General features: G+C 39.4%; 1 protein-coding gene across 12 annotated transcripts in view; it reads left to right on the top strand.

Annotated features, from left to right (window-relative positions):
* The first annotated feature begins 236 nt into the window (after positions 1–236).
* adgrl2b.1 (adhesion G protein-coupled receptor L2b, tandem duplicate 1) overlaps positions 237–19,377 on the top strand; it is an 85,107-nt gene continuing 65,966 nt past the window's right edge. For 6 of the 12 annotated variants that reach the window (XM_032531241.1, XM_032531237.1, XM_032531249.1 and 3 more), the window contains exon 1: positions 237–854. The gene's annotated coding sequence lies outside the window, so the exon portion shown is untranslated. Of the gene's footprint in view, positions 855–8,217; positions 8,237–19,377 lie in introns of those variants that run through there. The other 6 variants (XM_032531251.1, XM_032531250.1, XM_032531242.1 and 3 more) reach the window with 2 other exon arrangements.

The raw sequence follows: 19,377 nt of genomic DNA, 5'->3' as shown, positions 1-19,377 counted from the left end.
CCTAATTGAACTTGGGGTATTCGGATTAAAATACTGTGCAACATGGGTTGGAGAAAACACAGCGAACGTGTGTTGTGTTCATGCATGAAATCTGCCCATACAAGATAACTGGGTTTAATATTAGCTTTAATCGGGGCTGTCATAATTAGCATTAGGGTCCAGTCCGTGCCTTGCCAATAGTCCGCTTCAGGTTTTGTGTGCCGCCCTCGACAGCCAGCTGCTGCAGAGCAGGGGACCGGTGCGCCGTTTCTCCTCGCCTTGTTTGCCTCCAGTCCGGCTGTAGCTCCGACTGTCTGCACGGCGTGTGGATGAGTCGCAGAGGTAACGACCAGCAGCGCACCGAAAGCTAGACTGAATAAGTCATATTAGCCTGTATCTCTTCGGGCTGTATATGTGAACCAGGCCGCTGGAGATCTGCAGAGAGACTTGACGTGCTCGGAGTTCGATTTTGTAGCGAGACTGGGGTGCATCTCGTCTCCTTCAAGTGCTCCTTTTTTTTTTTTTAAAGCAGTCTATCCGTAGCGCTCCGGTCGGAAGGAGCCTTGGTGCACGCACAAGAGGAAGGAGGGGGGGGGAGGTAACGATCATTACTTTTGGACAGACTCGCCATGGAGCTATTCGTCCGGTCCCGGGCGTTTTGGCTTGAAGAGGAACAGATACCTGCCACAGGAAACCCCCCCATCTGTCCACTGTGAAGAAAGTGGAGCATGCAGCCGAGCCCCAGCCGTCTTTGTGCGACCCGCTGCTTAGTTTCTGGGGGCCTCTTCTGAAAAAGGGAGAAGAGGGGGGCTCCTGGTGTTGATCTGAAATTTACACTTCATACCGGGATCCATATTTTGGCACGGCTTACCACAGTAAGTAGCCTTTAATAGCGGATGATTTTAGTCTTTCAAGGGAGATGCTGAGTTATGCCTCTGCTAAATCAATACCATGTATTTACACTCAGGATATCATAAGGCAAATGTCAGAAACCGGGCCCACGGGCTCCTCCAGCAGTTCAAAACTGTTGTTATGAGATCAATGCATAACATATCAAGTGCATAGTATACGATGTTATTCTGTAGTGTTTGGAGCCTCAAGACTTTTGATGAACATGAAGTTGCTTGGCTATTGGGGTAATTCCATGTGGATTTAGGTATATCTATATTTAATTTAAATTAAAATCCCACTGAAGGATGTATTCTTTTGTACGTGATAAAAATGTGAAATGCTTATATTACATATTCAAGTTATATACAAATTGAATTATTGTGTATGTAAAATGAACACTCTGACAAGGAAAGTCCTGGATATGGATAAAAAGAAAAGCGCAATTGGAGTAGATTTATAAAATAATCAGCGTGATAAAATGGTGAAAAAACGTAGGGCTCACACAAACATCTCCACCCAGTTTCAGGACACCAGGAGCTAAGTACTTGGATGTCAGTTACTGTCTCCATTTACTTCTCCATTTTGCAGCTATAAAATAAGATCATTTCACAGAGCATGTATAATTCAAAGAATTGAGTCAGCCATGTGTGATAATGACACACACACACACACACACACACACACACACACACACACACACACACACACACACAGTTTTTACAGGAGAAGGGACCATATCTCAGGCTCATGGTAAGCTTTTAGAGATAGGGCTGCATAGACTTCAGCTAGAAACCCCAGGAGAGCATGACCACGGCAGACTAAAATATCAAGCTTAAATAACATTTACACACAATCCATACTGTCAATGCCATATCAGGATAGTGGTGCAACCTTATATAAGTCATACTGACAAGTTAGGAAACTGAGAGCTTCCCCCTGCATTTACTTATATAACAGCTTTCATGCATGGAAGTATAGATGATGACTCTGTCCAAATCTAGTTGTTTTTGGACATCAAAGCAAACCAAAAGCATTTTCTGTTCAGTTTTGATCTAAGTAAACAGCAAAATTATATAAGATTATGCACAGTGTGAGACATTTCCTCGCCACCATACAAATCCAAGCATTTTCTGACCGTGGCGGGGAAGTTTTTCTTTCATGCCAGCCATTTTGGAAGACTAGATTAAAAAAAGTCTCCTTAGCTGGGATGAAGTTGAATGTGGCTGCTTGATAATGAAACACCTATCAGTGAGTCCTGAAGATGAAAAGGTCCCCGTGCCAATGGACCATAATGCAATGTTTTACTGGTGAATGTTGAAAAAAATCCTCTGCATTTCATCTTTGTGTATTTCTTGAAGCAAATGCTGGGACAGTGGGTTTTAGGAATTCAAATAGAGGAGTGGGACAAATGTTCTCCCTCCCTCCTCCTCCTTCTCCTCTCCACACTCTCTACCTTCATTACGTCTCTCACCCGTCCCACACTTGCTGGTTTGGTCCATTTGTCTGTGTTGTCTTGGGAGGAAGTGCCATCTCATCTCACATTGCGCAAATGGTTTCAATGCATGCTAGTGTGAATTCTAGCGGGTTTTTGTTGCTGCCAATTTCCATATCAAAGTGTCTGCATTTCAATAGGGAGAACTTGAGCTACCAGCCCCCTTCTTCTAAGCTGTTCTGATAGTGTTGCTGCTGGTGGTGGTGGTGGTGGTGGTGGTGGAGGCTTCTGACAGGATTGCTGGACACTGCAGTTGTGTGTGTGTGTGTGTGTGTGTGTGTGTGAAGCAAGTGTTTGTGTTGGAAGCAGATTTAGTGTGGATTGGTAGAATTTCTTGGCCAAAATCTAACACCAGAAGCCATGTATTTAGCGGAAATGTTAGAGGGACGTGGTTATGTTAAGAAGATTTTGTCCTGTTAGAACATTTCCCCCAGTATTTCTCAGCAAGAGCATACACACATACAACATTAAAACAAAGAAAGGTCTGTATTGTGTCATTTTTAAGAATGAGAACCCACCGCGTCCATGGTGGGAGAATAAAAAGCATAAATAACTTGATGAAAATCTGTTTACATGTTTTGACTGGTATTTTAGTCACAGCATCTCAAATGCGCCAAAATAAATCTTTCTTCAGGTGTAAAATAAATGACTTAATTCCACGTTCAGTGAGTATAGATGTAAAGACGCAGAGCATTCAAGCTTTGTGAGCGACTCTGAGTACCTAGCAGTGTCTGATTGTTTTTCTGTCGCAGAGATAATATTTATTCCCCATTCTGTGCAGCTGTTGTCTATCAGTGAAAGAATGCGGCAAGACACTGCTTATTTTTGATGGGTTTTTTTGTTGTCTTGTGATACATGGCATAATATTCTCTTCAATTTTAGACAGCTTAGTAGAAGAAAATAGTCATTTTGAGTGAGCACAAAGATAAATGAAGAATAAAAAGGGCTTTCTTGCTTTGTGTGTGCCCTTACTTTAGAGGTAGGATCAGCATAGGTTAATAGTGAACAAGTGCAGCTTGGGACATGTTATTACACAAAGACAGGGAATGGAAATGCCATTGGGAGCGCAGTAGGGTTCGGTGGGCCCTTCATGGTCCTGCTCCTGCTCCTGGGTAATACCATGAGCCAACTGCTCCCCAACCTGCTAGAGAAGAGAGCTTGCTTCTTCCTTTGTTTGGGCAAAATAACATCCCAAAACTTAAAAAAGAGCCAAGAGTTTGAGTTTTGAACCCAGAGAGCCGGAAGGGGGAGAAAAAAAGAAGACTTCACCTGCTTTCTTCACTCAAGGCGGGTGGGTTTGACAGCTGTCTTGTTCAGTTCCTGACACGCTCACTCTGAAAAGTTGGACAAACAAATGGACACAGACAGGGAGTGATGAATAATGGTAGATAAGACATGACGATTGCAATGGTCTTAGAGGAGAAAATATTGCATTTTTAGACCTACACAATTCATCAGAAAATGCACTATTTTCTCCTCTAAGACCATTGCATGTCTTCTCCTTCTCCTTCTGACAAACTCAAGACAAAAGGCCCCCCTCTGCATTGTGTATGTGTTGGAGGATATAGGGCAGGACTAATAGCGAGTGTGTTGAATCGAGAAAAAGTCAGTGGAAACCATGCTGTGGTGTGTTGAGCTAAGCCTGGTTGTTGCCAAATTATTAAAAAGCTGCTGAAGAGGAGATGTACACACATTCTGTTCTGTCGAGGCTGCTATCGGTGCTGACATTGGCATCCGTGCTCCTACTCATCTCCTAAGATGAATTTCTTCCCGGGTGAGTGTTGCTGCAAAATGGTCTAGAATGTAGTCTGATTCCGGAGGGGCTGACACCAAACATGACATTTACCGGTGATGCTGTGAAGAGGCACCAACCTCCCAAAAAAAGCAAAGGGCATTTGGTTTATTTAATATTGTGCTTTGGGGTGAGTTTGTCATTTAACTGCAAATAGACAGCGTAGCTATTTTGTGGCTTGCCTCAGAAATAAAGAGACAGATGACTGGAACAAATGATTATGCGTTTGGGTAGTTAACGCGATGGATGGATATGTGTTCTTGCTTCTTTTAGCCGAGAAAATACATCTGGGGGGGGGGGGATTTCTTCCGTACTACCACCTCCTGTGTTTAAAATGACAGTTAACTTTCGCCCACTGCTTTATAATGGATGTTTAATGATCAACAGAGGCTTGGAGCTTAGGTCTAGCAGTCACACTGGCTCTCATTGCAGAGCCTCTGCTTAGAAAGCTACCCCCTCTGTGTGGTTAAAGGATGCTCCTGCTCAAAAAAAGAGGCTGACTCTTGAGTGATGGATCATCAGAGGTCTCTTTGGGATGTGTGTTAACCCTTTGGTGTGTGCAGATCTCTCCCACTTGGGAGCCGTTGGCAGTGTGTGATGGATGTGTCCCGGGTCTTTAGGCTCCATATATCAGAAGATTAGCACTGACCTGTGAGTTGTCTGGGCCGCCCTCGGAGCTTCTTCTCCAACACTAGCTGACATTAGCATATGAGGACACAGCTCTGTCTCAGGGGGATACAAAGATAGTGTGCTTTATTTGGTTCTGTCAAAGTTTAGGTCACAGGAAGTGTGCAGATTGAAGGCTGAGGGCTTTGTGTTGGTTTTAGGTGTATCTGACAGGTCATCTGTCTTCAACTGAGTAAATGCTTCTCTCTTCTTCAAATTCCTAAATAGTATCATATAATTCTCCAGAAATTGAGGTTCAGGCCATGCTTCACTGCAGAAAAATCTCTCCCTGTCCTCCTTGCTATTCATGAATCACATAAAAATGCAAATCACTCTGCTGATGTGGTGTAACATTGTTATTTCTCATTTTGCATTGAAAAGAAAGACATTGTGTAATGTAACAGGTATACACCCAAATTCACGTTTTATTTTCCAAATCCGGAGGGCCTCCACTCAAATTTTTCTATTAAATGCCTACACATGAACAGCATAGGGACATCTGCTTTCTGAGGCACCAGTTTAATCCAGTATTGAACGGGTGAATTCTCTAAAATGATCATAAAATCCTTCCACATTTAGTGCTCTCATGTACTGTCCACATATAAAATATTGCCACATGTGTTTATTTGTTTCTTTATGTATATAACTAATACGTTTAATGCCAATTTTCAGTGAGCATATTGAAAAAAGAGGCACAGGATCACCTGTAGTCCGCCACGTCTAACGGCTATTCGATGTCTGTTTGATGTCACTTGGTGTCTTGCAAAGAAGCCAATGTGTTTTCAAGGTGAACATATATTGTCAAAGCCCTTGAACGTTCCCTGGGCCTTGATTGGCAGGCGTTGTCACAGGAGATGAGAAGCGTTGGGAGTCACACAGCAAAGAGAATCTATTACCTAGGATGGCAAGGCGTGCTTTCACAACGTGTCAGTGCAGTCAGCCATCTTGCTCTCTTTCTGTGGAATAGTCCTTCCTCGGCGCAGCGAGGGGACAGCTTTCAAGTTTAATTTTGGTGGCTGCCATAAGTAATTTTATTGATGTCTTATACTTCATACTATGACGAATTATCATGTGAATCCAAAAACATTTAAGCGTTCATCAGATGCGGTGTGTAATAGAACCAGGCTCAGCTGAGTCCTGGTATAGTTGTGCTGCTTTGCTCCATTTCAAAAGCCTCCTTAACACAGAGAGAGAGAGAAAGAGAGAGAGAGGGAGAGAGAAAGGGAGTGAGAGAGGGAGAGACTGCAGGCTCTGTGAGTTGCAGTGAGAGAAGCAAGCTTGTTGTTGATCAGCCAAGCAAATCAGATCTTGATATTTGAAGAGTGGAGTTGTGATTGCTAATCACTCCACTGCTGAGTTTTAATTAGGAGACTCATAAGCATTATGTCGTTTCTCAGCAGAGCATAGTCAAGCATCAGATGTACTTAAGAGAACAAATAATTTGTTTTCATCCGAGTCAGGCCTAGAAAACCAGGCACAGGTTTCTTTAGTACTATTGATAAATTAGTTATTTATTTTATGTACTTCTGTAAATAGTTAATCATATTGCAGCATAATAATGTTTAATGTGAGCTTGTGTACAGACATTATCTTAAATCATATCATGACGTAAGGAATTTTAAAAAAGACTGATTTTTAGCACCACAGCCATTCATGGATTATTTTTGCATATCCAAAGAAAGCCTGAATCTAATCTTAGGCTACTTTCTTTGAGATGGTGTTATAGATTGGACTGAGCTTATTGTTAATGGTTAGGTTTCTGTCCTGTGCTCCTAAGACCTTTGTTAGGACATTTTAATTACAGCAGAGCTGGATGTAATTGATCTAGGCTTAGAGGGATTTCACTGTCAATGAGAATGAGCCTGGGTGTTAATACAGCCGTGCAAATGCTTCCACCTCTGTGCTGCACTCACACAGGGCCGGTCAAGGGGAGAGGAGATGTGCCTTCTTGTTTTTTATTTTTTTAAATTTTTTTTTACATCTGTCTTAGTGCTGGGCGGTATGACCAAAAATTTGTATTGCGGCATTTTTTAAGATTCTGTCGGTTTCACGGTATATCACGGTATTTTCCTTCTTTTGCTTGACTGGGCCTTTATATTGGTTAATGGCTTATTCCATTATCAGGAGTACATTTTCGATATCATCATTTTACTAAAAGGATTACTAAAGTATTTGCTTGGCTTCGCATCATTATACAATAACGTTATATGAAGGAGAATGCATGAAACAGTTACAGAATCTAAACTATTTTTATTGTGCAAACTGCAAAGTAGAAAAATAAACGTAAATTGAATAAATACAGCTACAAACAACTTTAACATTGTTTCCCTTTCAAAACATCAAAGTTTTAAGATAGTTGTAGAAACCAACCTAAGTAAAGTTGTTGTAGAAAAGTGGGCGACTGAATGTAGCTCCGCTGTCAGCCTTCGTCGGTGTTTGAATAATGTTAGTAGGTTGGCGGACATATTTCAGCGAGGCAAGACATCTCAAATCCAGGGTTTTAATCATTGCTCTGAAACTGTCTTTCTCAACCGTCTGTAGCGGGACCATAGGTGGATTGTTATTGCGTTCATAATTTTGCTCCGCTCCATGCTTGAAGTGACATCTTTGTAACGTTACACGGTAGTGTAATGTTAGCGCAACCAAGTTATGTTAGAGCGACGGGCAACAACAGTGGCAAAAGTATGTCCCTTTTTTTTTGTGTGTGTTGTGTGCTATGGTGTTAAAGAGAATTAGTTGTGGGTTGTTAATTGTTGTATTATAAAGTTACTACCATGATTGAGAAGGGTACGCAGTTAAGCAGTTTACGTTCAAAATTATCCCGGCGATTACTTTGGCCGCAGCGCTCTCTGAGGCAAGGCATTGGTATTACGGTATATGAAAAATGTACATCATACGGGAAATACTTGTATACCGTCCAGCACTATTCTGGCTTTTATGTGTAATGGTTAAGTCAGCCTCACAGGGCCGGCTGACACGTCTTCCCTCTGCCTCCACTTCAACATATCTGTTGCCAACATTGTTGCCACCTCAAGTGTCCTCTTACGGAGCACTTTCTTCATGCTTCCGTGTTGTCACCCACCATGTTTAAATTTTTATACTGCTGTTAGATAATGCTTCTCGATGAAGGTGAATTATTGATGTCCTTGTTGGTATGAGCGGGACAGGGCAGGCTTTTAACTCTCTGAGCTGCTGGTTCTCTTAACCGGTAACTAAGGGACACCGCACAAACACCCAAAGGAATGATGTACTGGAGGAGAAAAAAAACGGAGGCGGGGGGCTGAAAATAAAATAAGAGAAGCATGCATCCTTTACACTACTGTTGGGCTAAGCCACACAGCACAAGGGAATCTTGGCAGCAGAGAAAGGCATGCATCTACTGAAGGAATTTATCAGTTTTTGAAGCATTGGATATGGTATGGCTGTGTGTTGGTTGCTTTATATCGGGGTACAGACATCACTCTGGCTTTGCTTTTTTATTTTGCATAGGCATATGTTTCAAGTAGTGTGATGTGAAGGTGATTTTGTCGGGTTTAAATGTAGCCACTAAAACTGAAATGATTTGGTGATTATTGCTTTTCTCTGTTTTGTATCATTGTAAACGGATATCTTTGAGGTCTGGACTGTTGTCACATTGGGCTCCGGGAACCTGTGACAGACATTCTTCTCTTTGTTTTCTGATGTTCTATACAGTAAAGGATTCATTGGTTTACTGTAAAAAGATCAACAAATTAATTGATTATGAAAATAATGAGGCATGTACAGATTCATCGGCCGAACATTGGTTTCAGGCAATATTAACCTTGTTGACTGGCATTGGCAGCAAATAAGATGACATTCACCGATGGGAGTGACCGATTAAAAAAAAAAATCTATGTCATTTTGTGGTTAGACTCGGACAACAGTTGCTGGCCTATGCTTCTACTGCAGCTGCTAATTAGGAGAAGCATCCACGAGCTAGATACAACTTTGGCATGACGTAAGAGGGCAACGGGTGCGGTGTGCATCTTACAAATATACATGAGAAAAAAAGCGGTGTGGGAGTTTTACACTGTCTCCGAGGAAGATCAGTGACAAAAATGTGGTATTCTGTATGAAAAACGTTTTTAATTGCGTTTAATGTATGTTGCACAGATTGATTGTTTTTGTTGGGCTATGTAAGTACTGAACAATTATTCTCATTGAGGAAAAAGTTGAGGCGAAAAAAAGGTTTTGAAGTAGTTTTCAAAACAAGAATCTTGAAAGAAGGTTACATTAAAGGTTTCATATTTTTGTATGATTCACTTTGTGCAGCCACAAGTCTAATCTGTTTTAAAGAGTTTGACCCTCAAAGACAAAGAGTGAAACATGCTGCACACCCAGTGGCTGTCTAACACACATAGCTGCGTTTCATTAAAATCTGTCCTTCACCACTAAATGTATGCCTGTACACCCTGACAGCTGTCCTGATTCTTATAGCACGCACTTTCATCATTGTTCCAATTCAGTCTCTCCGCACTTGTATGGCCCTCCAGTTTGCATTACAATGGAGCGAGCAGAAAAACATTGTGGAAATGCTGGTAAAGCGTATAATTTGGCATGTTGAGATTCAGCAGTAATGTCCTTTTAGATACATTCTAGGCTCCATTTTAACATTCATTTTAGAGATGTGGACGTTTTTCTGCCTAAAATCATTCCATTTGCCCCTGTACACAGTCTCACACATTTGGTGCATTTACGACATTAAGTCTAGCCACTGTTGCATTCCAAGATTTGACCCAAATTTGTGGAAACTTATCTAGTTGTTTGGAGGCGCATTGTGTAATTTCATTGTATTTTTATCTATTTTGACTTGTTAAAGTTCAGGTTGCACCAGTAAGAAAAGTATGTCTCAGCTTTTTCTTTCACAGCAGGGATCAATCTAACTGCTATGTAGGAAGAGGTATTTTAAGCCCACTGGTAAACCTGCAGTGGTCCATCTTTCAAAATGAAAATTAAGTGTTACAACTGAATCAGGGGTAGTAAGTCTTAAATAATAATAACCCTGAGACTGTCAAAGGCAGGAAAGGAAGAGAACAAGAAAGTAATTATGGACAAAGAAACAAGAAAAACAAGTCCAACCAGTTCCCATTTCCCACTGGAAATGCTGCAGATTGATGCCTGTGTCTTTGTTTCCAAAGGAACAGACCGAGTGGGTGGACAAATTAATAGAAACCAATACTGAGAAAAACGACTTTGAACTGAAAACAAGCATGAAACCCGTCCAGGCCTACAGCACATGTGCATATTAAGTCCATGGCTCACTTCCAACTCAATACAGCCAAACTGGAAAAAGGATATTAGCTTTATATTTTACAAACTAAAGAATGTTTCTAATCAGAGCTGTAATTTAAAATAATCTGCCTCTAATATATGCTATTAGATTTGAACAGGACAGTACATGCATTATTTCATTCAAGATCATAAAGCATTTTAAGCATTTGAATTACAATTAACATTTTGAATGAAAAAAAACAATTTATGTGTCCCCCAGGATCTCTGGGAGATTTTTTGACAAAAAACATGACCCAGAAAACCACAGCACATCTACTTATTTCCCTGCGTTCTATACTGTATATTCATATTACATTCATATTTTGTGCTAATGTCAGTGTGAGCACACACACTGACATTAGCTGCCACTACTTACGTGCCATTATTTTTTTTACCTTTCACAATTAAACTAAATTTCAGTTGCTTCTGTGGTGACTGTTGAATTATCAGATATCTGTCTGCAAAAAAAATTATAAAAGATTTTAAGTGCCAATCCGTAAGATTTCACTCCTGGTTTATTGGCAACATCAGGTGGTAACAGCAAATACTGGGGACAGCAAATCAAACTACTGTCGTTTTAATAAAGAAGTCAAGCAATAATTGGCCCTTTTGTATTGTTCTGTGACAAACTGTGATCTGATTTGATGCTGCACACGGCATGAGTCTGCGAATTGTGAAAGTGAAAGTTAGTTACCTTGCTGAGAAGTTAGGAGTGCAGCCATCGCCTGCAGCTCTTCATCTAACAGCTTACAGTGACTGCTCCTTCTTGTTCCATTACTCCCTGCCAAGCGAAATCTTTTGGGCCTGAAAAGTAAAGCCAATGCAGAATTGCATTAAACTTGTATTTTTGTATTTTGTATTTTCCAGCAGGGGGTTACTCCACTGGTAGCATAAAGAAGGCAGATTGGAAAGAAGTCTATGGGAAAATGACCTTACTTTTCACTTGAATTATTACAGTATCATTACATATCTCAGTAAACATTGTTTATGGTCTCAATCGCTAGTTTCAAGTCTTCTTCAATACAGCATGATCACCATTTTGTAAATTATGGTCCCATTTATTGTTAAAAATGACATTGGAGATGCTTTAGGGCGTGGCTACACGCCAACCTGTTAACCAGGAAAGCGGCTTAGCGTATCTACGGCACCGTGCACATTAAAATAGCCGCAAACTTGTTTGCTTGGTTTTGTTTTCAAACCTTAAGCCTCTTACAGTGTGTTTTTGGTTCATGAAAATGAATTGGAACATTTCAGTTGCCTAAAAATGTCTTATTTAGCATTCGTTAGCACCTGGCCAACCAAAGCTAGCCAGCTAGCGCTAGCTGTTTGGAAAAGTTTGCCAATTTTCAACCAGATCAACACTCAGCAGTAGCATAACTGGCAACACACAATAAATCAGCCTCAGCTGAATAGCATTGCAATTACATTATATTACAGCGTGCAACTATCAATTAGGAGGGTCCCCTTTACACCTTTGTCAAAGGCAAAGACATAAATATACCTAGTTTTTAAACAAAACACTTAGAAACTGAAAAAAATGATATGGTTTTATGAGTTTGTTAGCGCATGTTTAAACCTGCAGAAAAAAATGCCTACTCTCTACTGTTAAACACAGTGGTGGGTCCTTAATAACATTGGCAGCCATCTCCTGGGACTCATTAATTCGATTCAATTCAATGCAATTCAATACATTTTATTTATAGTATCAAATCATTACAAGAGTTATCTCAAGACACTTCACAGATAGCTGTAGGTCTAGACCACACTCTATGATTTACAAAGACCCAACAATTCCACTATTTAAAAGGACTGACGATTTCTTCACACCGTTGTGTAAAAAGTGAGGTGCAAGAGACAATATTACTAATTTTACCGTAGCTGTAGCAGAACCACGTTTTTACAGTGGTTTCATGAATTAATTAATGTGGCCTCGATGACCACCTCCTTCAGCTCTCACACAAGCAGGGACTTCTTTAAGAAAATTGCACACTTCTTGTAGAGACTAAAGTCACCTAGACTACTCATTAGCACCTTGATATTAATATGTCAATAGGTTTTCACTCACTAAAGCTCTTCCACATTGATCTTTAGGGCTCCCTTCCTTTAAAGGCATAATTAGTCAATTTGATTTACTATCTTAATGTGGTTGTTAGGTAATGTGTGAATGCAGTAGGTCTTGATAATAATGTAGTATTATCATATATTGACTTCGGTGAATTCTATAGGATATTGGGATATCGTTTTACGATATTGTGTTACTTGTCCAAAATAACAATTCCAGACAAGTTTTAATTAAAAACTAATGAAATGACTAGTGGAAATGTAATATGTGTATTTGTTATATTGATAATAATAATAATAATAATACATTTTATTTAACAGCGCCTTTCTAACACTCAAGGACGCTTTACAGAGAATAAGAGACAGATACAGGGAACATAAAAGTGTAAGTAGTAATAACAAAACAAATAAAACAAAAAAACAAAACAAACAAAACAAACAAACAAAAACAGAACAAAACAGGAACAGTGTATTTACAGATAAGCGAGCTGGAACAGATGGGTTTTTAGTCTAGTTTTGAACAGAGGGAGAGAGTTGATGTTGCGGAGGTCGGGTGGGAGTGAGTTCCAGAGCTGGGGAGCAGAGCGGCTGAAGGCATCTTAACTCTATGACAGTTATAATGTTTGTTGTTGAAAAATAACTTAATTCAACGGTGGTCATTTTAGAGGCTGTTGTGGGATTGTTGAATTGTCAATGTGTTTTCATGTCAATAACATATTTGTATTAATATTAGATTTTTTTATTTCAGCCTTGTTTGTAGTGATTTGTGCTTTACAATTCCACACCAAACTTACGTTTACTTTATTAAAATTTAAAACTTAAAATTGTTCCTTGAAAATGTTGTGAACAAGCACAGCTCTCAAGCCAAAATTCAATATTTTCACCATGTTTCTGAGTGCACATTACAGTCCTGAATTAATGCATGTCAGGCACGAGTGACTAGAGACCACACAGACGGTCCACAGTTAGAATGCAGCCCATGTGCTGACCATGTATTGTATAGGTAATGCAAAGCAGACTGGATCTGGGACAAAAATGTGCTATACGTTGGACAAAACCTTAAACTTTTCAACAAATCAACTTGAGGAAGGTGATAAAACCAGGGTTCAGTGTACGGGAAGCAAGTCATGAAGTTGTCATCGTGGAAAAACAGTCACAGCTGAAAAAAACCATATAACTTTTAATAGCTTTTAAATCAATAAGATGCACTGAGTGTAAAGTAAGTGAGTAACTAAGTGTAAATCAGAATGTCAAGAGAGCCGCAGCAGTGATGCAAAATGTCTGATTTACAGTAATGTTCTTGTGATTAAAAATAAAGTATCCCTATATAAAACAAGACATTAACGTATCAGCTGTGTGGCAGAATGTGGAAATGGAGGTGCTTCTACTACTGGCAGATCTGAGTTAATTGTATTAGGTTCTACATGAGTTTTCTACAAAAAATAACTTCAGTAAAAAAAATAAAAATAGAAATTGTCTTATTTGTGTTCAGCAATGATTGAATATAATGAGCCAGTGAGACTCTCTGATTGTTGGAGCTTGTACCTGCAGGAGGGCAGGTACTACTCAAGCTGCACAGCAAACTCCTTTTGCAGTGAGAATGTGATGGGGCTGAAACTACCATTTTAATCATTGAATTATCTGCAAATTATTTTCTTGATTGATTGAATAAATACCTGGCCTATAAAAGATCAGAAAATAAAGAAAAACACAGTAACTCACTTAAGTCAAATGTGACATCCTCAGTCCACAACCCAGAGATATTCAGTCCGTGAAATTGAATAAAATCTGATTCATTATCAAAATAATTGCCGATTCATTTCCCGTCGACCGACTAATCGATGACTTGGCAAAAAGTTACAGCTCTATGAATTTGGTCTCTATCAGCAAAAACTAAATGTGATTTTCAGTGGTGTTTAACAATGTGGGGATTTACAAAAAGCACTTTCATAATAATGTGTTATTTACTAGATTAAGATAAATAGATCAATACAGGGCCTTAGTGCATTTGCTTCTTATCCACTTCTAAAGCCAAATCTACTTCCTTGCATACAATTAAAAAAATGGTTACACCACTGACTAAGTGCTCCCCTTAAGGATTAATAGTGTGTTGTCAATTTGCATATATTTCTCAGTATAACCACTTTGTTCTAAACCCCATTTGGAGGAGATTAGTTGTATGGGGGGGGGGGGGGGGGAGGTGGTGAAATTTAATCAAAACTGGAAGTATTTCTGTAAATTTTGGTGTCATTTTGGTGTAAATTTTAAATGTCAGTATCTTGTGCAGATTTTAGTGACCGGCTTCATCTGGGACCTTCCAATAGAGATGTTCAGATACCGATACCAGTATCGGTATGGCCTCCGATGGTGCCTAAAACGCTGGTATCGGAATCGGGAAGTACTGGAGTTTATGCACCGATACGTTACCATGTAATAAAGCCCTAAAGAAAATGTACATTAAAGTAGTTTATTTATGTTCTTTTTCCATTATAACTAACTGCCAAACTGGATAATAAAAGAATGTTCTGTGACATTCATCGTTTGTTTGTTCATGTTTCACAAAGAGTTTAACCTGAGCCAGACCAACAACAAAGATAGAAATCATATCACATCCATACAGGGATAGTAGCATACAGTTGTTAAAACATAATAAAATATATACTGGAACACACTGGTATCAGATCAGTACTTGGTATCAGCCGACACTCAAGTTCACATATCAGAATCGGTAATTGGTATCAAGAAAAAAATGTTATCAAATCATCTCTACCTCCCATTTAACCTCTGATAAAGCCTCAGCTAGTCCCATTCAAAATGACAACTCTGAGAAAATTTGCACATAATGTCACTTTTTTTTGGGGGGGGGCTCTGCACACTATCGTCTGGCCTTAACCTCAAACTGACATCACTTTGGTACAGATGCAACCGCCGTCTCCTTTTTCTGTTTTGTCATTGTTTAAACAAGTTTGCTGTCAGTTGCGGAAATTACGCTTGAAAATTATGATGCATCTTTGTTGCGATGGCAGCCCATGAATGGAGACTGATGAAGCACATTTGTCCTCGCCTGCATGTTTTCATTAACATTAACACGTAATTTTTAGTTGTTAGTATTAGCAGTTACTCTATGTACATTTTGCTGAAAACTAATCCAGTCTGAATAGGGCTACAGTGTGTAATCCTTAAGCATGGTGTCAATGTATTTCCCCCAATAAGGTGTGAACGTCAACACATCACCTGCTGGAAATGTGTTGAAGGAATGAATTAATTTGTTGTGAGTTTAGGTTTGGGGTGATGCTGCTGGGCCACTCGTGTTTTTTTTATTTATAAAAATGTGTTTTTGACATTTGAGAGAGCTGGAGGTATGCAGTGGGTGTGTGAATGTGTCTGTGTGGGGAGTGCTAGAATCATGTGTGGAGGAGGCGGGAAGTGAGGCTGTCAGTGCATTTATAAAGAGACTGATTTGAAGAAGAGAAACCTCTCTTTTCCATGTCAGAGTCGAGTTGCTCTCTGCTCCTCTCCGGTGACCCTACTGCTTAACCAACTGCTCTGAGGTCAGCCATATAATTTCAATGCCAAGCCGGATTGGCTACTGAGCTCGGAGTATTAACCTGTAGCCGACTATTAGAGATTGAAACAGACATTTTAGTCATTTTCACACATTTTCCAATTTGTAATTCAGCTTTTTAGCAGAATATGTTCAATAAGCTCAAGTACCCTTGGCAAAATGTTGAGGTGGAGAATCTAAAAATGACTGTACAACCATAAAACCTTTCTGCATCACAGTTGGTTTGTGCATATCAAGATTACCAATAATTAGGTCATATACTGTATATATATATATATATATATATATATATATATATATATATATCAGTCAGAGCTGAAACAATTAGATGTTTAATCGAAAGAAAATAGCATTAAATCATTGTTTAAAATTTGTCAAGTATGAATATTCTCAATCTTCAATCATACCAAAGTGTATATTTTAGGCTTTAGATGATTTAAAAACATCAAGTTGAAAAAGGTTATAGACAAAGCAATTACACTAATAAACAACAGTTAAACCGATAATGAAAATAATAGTAAGTTGCAGCCCATAAGTCAATATTGCTTTTTGATGAAGTAGACAGATATAATAATAGTAGAGTTTCATTATTCAGTTGACAGGTGATTTCAACTACAAACATCCGCTTTGTGTCTTATTTTCAAGTGCCTGCTCCTCCGCACGGCTCCTGTTTGAAGACTTTAACACCCCATCCTCTCTTCATTTGGCTTGACACTAACCTGGTTGTTCAGTCTGGGTCTTCTTTGTTCTCCTCACTTTACTAAGCTTCTTTGCTCACCCCTCTCTGTTTCACCATGTCCATCTGCCCGCTGGCACTCTATCTTATCTACTGCCTCAATCATTTGGCCAAGAGCTGCTGAACACACCAACTGTTTTGCTTTCTCTCTTTCAATAAAATAGTGAAGCATTGCACCTTTTAGGGGGTTTCTGTCTGGGCTTTTTGAGCTGCACTAAAGAACATTTTCTCTTTTCAGAAGTCTTCGTTTAATGTAGAGCCGTTTTATTCTGAAAACAAAGACGACATAAAAGCTGCAATTTAATTGCCTTGAATTAGAGTTTTGCTCATTTAAATGTAACAGGAAGTCATTCTGACCCACACCTAAACAGAAGATGTAAGAAGTTCTTTGATCTATTAACCATCTTATGAAAATCTGTTGACACAAATTATTTATAGGCACTGAATCAGGCTTTAATTTAGAAGGAAAACAGTAGCACACACCGGCTCATAGGAAGTAATCCAAGCCATTTCCCTAAAAATAAAACTAGAGCTGAATTGATAAGCCAAATAATCGATTAGTCAGTTGTAAGAAAAATAACTTGGATAAACAATCGTTCCGGACTGTTTATTTTACACTAACTATATTTTTGGACTAGAGGTTTGAAACAAGAGGTTTGAAGATGGGCAAGTTTTTTACAGTTTTTGTACATTTTAATCCAAACAACTAATTGAGAAAATAATCTGTTGATTAACCAACAATGAAAATATTTTGTTAGTTGCAGCCCCAAAGCTAACCGTGCAACAAACTGTACATCAAACTGCAGCAAAGTAAAATCATTTCTTATGACATCCTAATTGCGTCTTTTTATGTTGCAACGAAAAGAATGACTTGAAAAGCATCAAAAATTGTGTTTGGGATATCATGTTGCTCTAAAGGATTCTTCTTAGTGAATCAATTGGTCCAAAAATAGTATAAAATGTCCACATAAATGTTCAAAGTACTTGTTTTGTCCAGTCTACAGTTCAAAACGACATTGATTACCCAAGTAGTTGTTGATCGATTAATCGACTACTCAATGCAGATCTCCTGTCATCAAAAAAGCAAAAAAACAGGTTTGTTTAGGGTATTGTGTCACTCGTAAAAGTCAATTGGTCTATAAAATGTAATCTTGCTTAACAAAATGACTTAATTTTCTGTTGATCGTCAGTTGAGAAATCTTTATTGTTTCTTTGTGTGCTGTAAACCAGCCATTTGTATACAACCTGTTTTTATCGTAATGTGCGTGTCTTATCAGTTCTGTGTTGAGAAAACACTGCAGACTGAGCTCTGTGTCAGCCCATCTCTGTTTCTGGCAGTTTAAAGGCAAGTTCACTATATCTCTGGTGGAGCCAAGGAAATGACATCATGTCCCTGTAGGGGTTGAAAGCGCAGGCCTGACAGGACTGTCATGACAAAAGAGTTCCTTGGGAACATCAGGGTGCACCGAGGACAGAAATAAAGTGTCTGGAGGGTGTATTTTCCTGTAGTTCCCGTCTCCCACTTCTAACACATCAACCATTTTCTGATGTTTAAAATTCCCCTCTCACGTGTGACTTTTTTGCCCTGAATGTAGTGCACCGGGGGCGGGGCAGAAAGTTCTCCAAATAAGCAGTTATTCAAAGAGTGGAAGAAGAATCATTGTGTTGGCAAGTTCCAGCTCAACATCTCTATTTCACTTGTAGGTTTTCAGCTTACACTTGGACTTGCGCATTAGTTTTGTTTCAGCCTTAGTTGATATGTATGTATGCGCTCTTTATCTCTCTCTGCTTGGCGTTGACAATTGAAAATAAATTAACATTCCTGGGCTTTATTTTTGTCTTTTCTAAGCCTGTGAAGAAAACTTGGAGGCACACCCAGGAGGTCAGGCCATACTCACAAGCTGTCAATCCTCTGCTGTGACCCTACCACCCCTTTTTTCTCCCCCTTCCATTCTTCTCCTCCTCTGCTCTCCTTCTCCCATCCATTTAGTCCCTCCCGGCTTAAAAACTCCCAAACTCCCCCCTTCTCTCACTTGCTCTTTCACTGGACGCCTCTCCAGCTTGAGTGAGGCAGACACAAGCTTTGTCAAAGGAGACTCACATTCATTCAGCCGGCTGTTACACACAGCCTTGTATTTCATGTGAAGACATGTGGGCTGTCTCTTTCTATCCATTTATTTTAATTACGCTTTAATTGCTTTCCGTCCTCTTTTAAATGCTTGCTTATTATTTCTATCAGGCTGATGTGAAAAATTGGCTGTGGACTGTGATTCTCTCCATTATCTTAACTGATGATAGATTTCTCTCCTTCCTTCTCCTTTCTACTGTGTATGTATCGCACATAAAAGAAAAACAGATGTTGCGAATGTTTGCGTATCATTTTTCATTTCATTGGTGGTTTTCCTGTGGTCTTGTTTCCAGAAAGACATACTGTTAATAGAGAGAGATAACCTGAGGGAATATATACATATATATACTTGTATTTTGTTTTTAGCAAGAGGAGCTGAAGGCGCAGATGTAAATGAATAACTTTTATTAAATGAGTGGTCGTCTGGTGTATATTAAATGTTTGAGCTCATTAGATTAAGTGTTGGTGCTGACAATTAGTCATAACTGTGTAACTTTTTTTTTTTTTTTTTTCCTTTTCTCAAATCTGCCTTAGTGGAACATAATGATAATTTTGCAAACGCTTGCAGGCCAAGAAACAAGTAACCTCAATTCCCAGGCGTAGGGGGGGACTGGGGAGGGAGGTTGGGGGGGGGGGATAGTAGACAACACAATATTGAAGGGGTTAACGATGCCTCACTTACCCCCCCCACCCCACCCACCCACAACCACCATCCGACTGTCCCCTGATGTGAAATTATGATACGTCTGTCAGTGCTTGTGTAAAGCATCTGAAT

This window comes from Etheostoma spectabile, chromosome 12 (assembly GCF_008692095.1).
Source record: "Etheostoma spectabile isolate EspeVRDwgs_2016 chromosome 12, UIUC_Espe_1.0, whole genome shotgun sequence".
In the NCBI taxonomy this organism is placed as follows: domain Eukaryota; kingdom Metazoa; phylum Chordata; class Actinopteri; order Perciformes; family Percidae; genus Etheostoma; species Etheostoma spectabile.
This window is presented reverse-complemented; position numbering and strand designations above follow the sequence as displayed.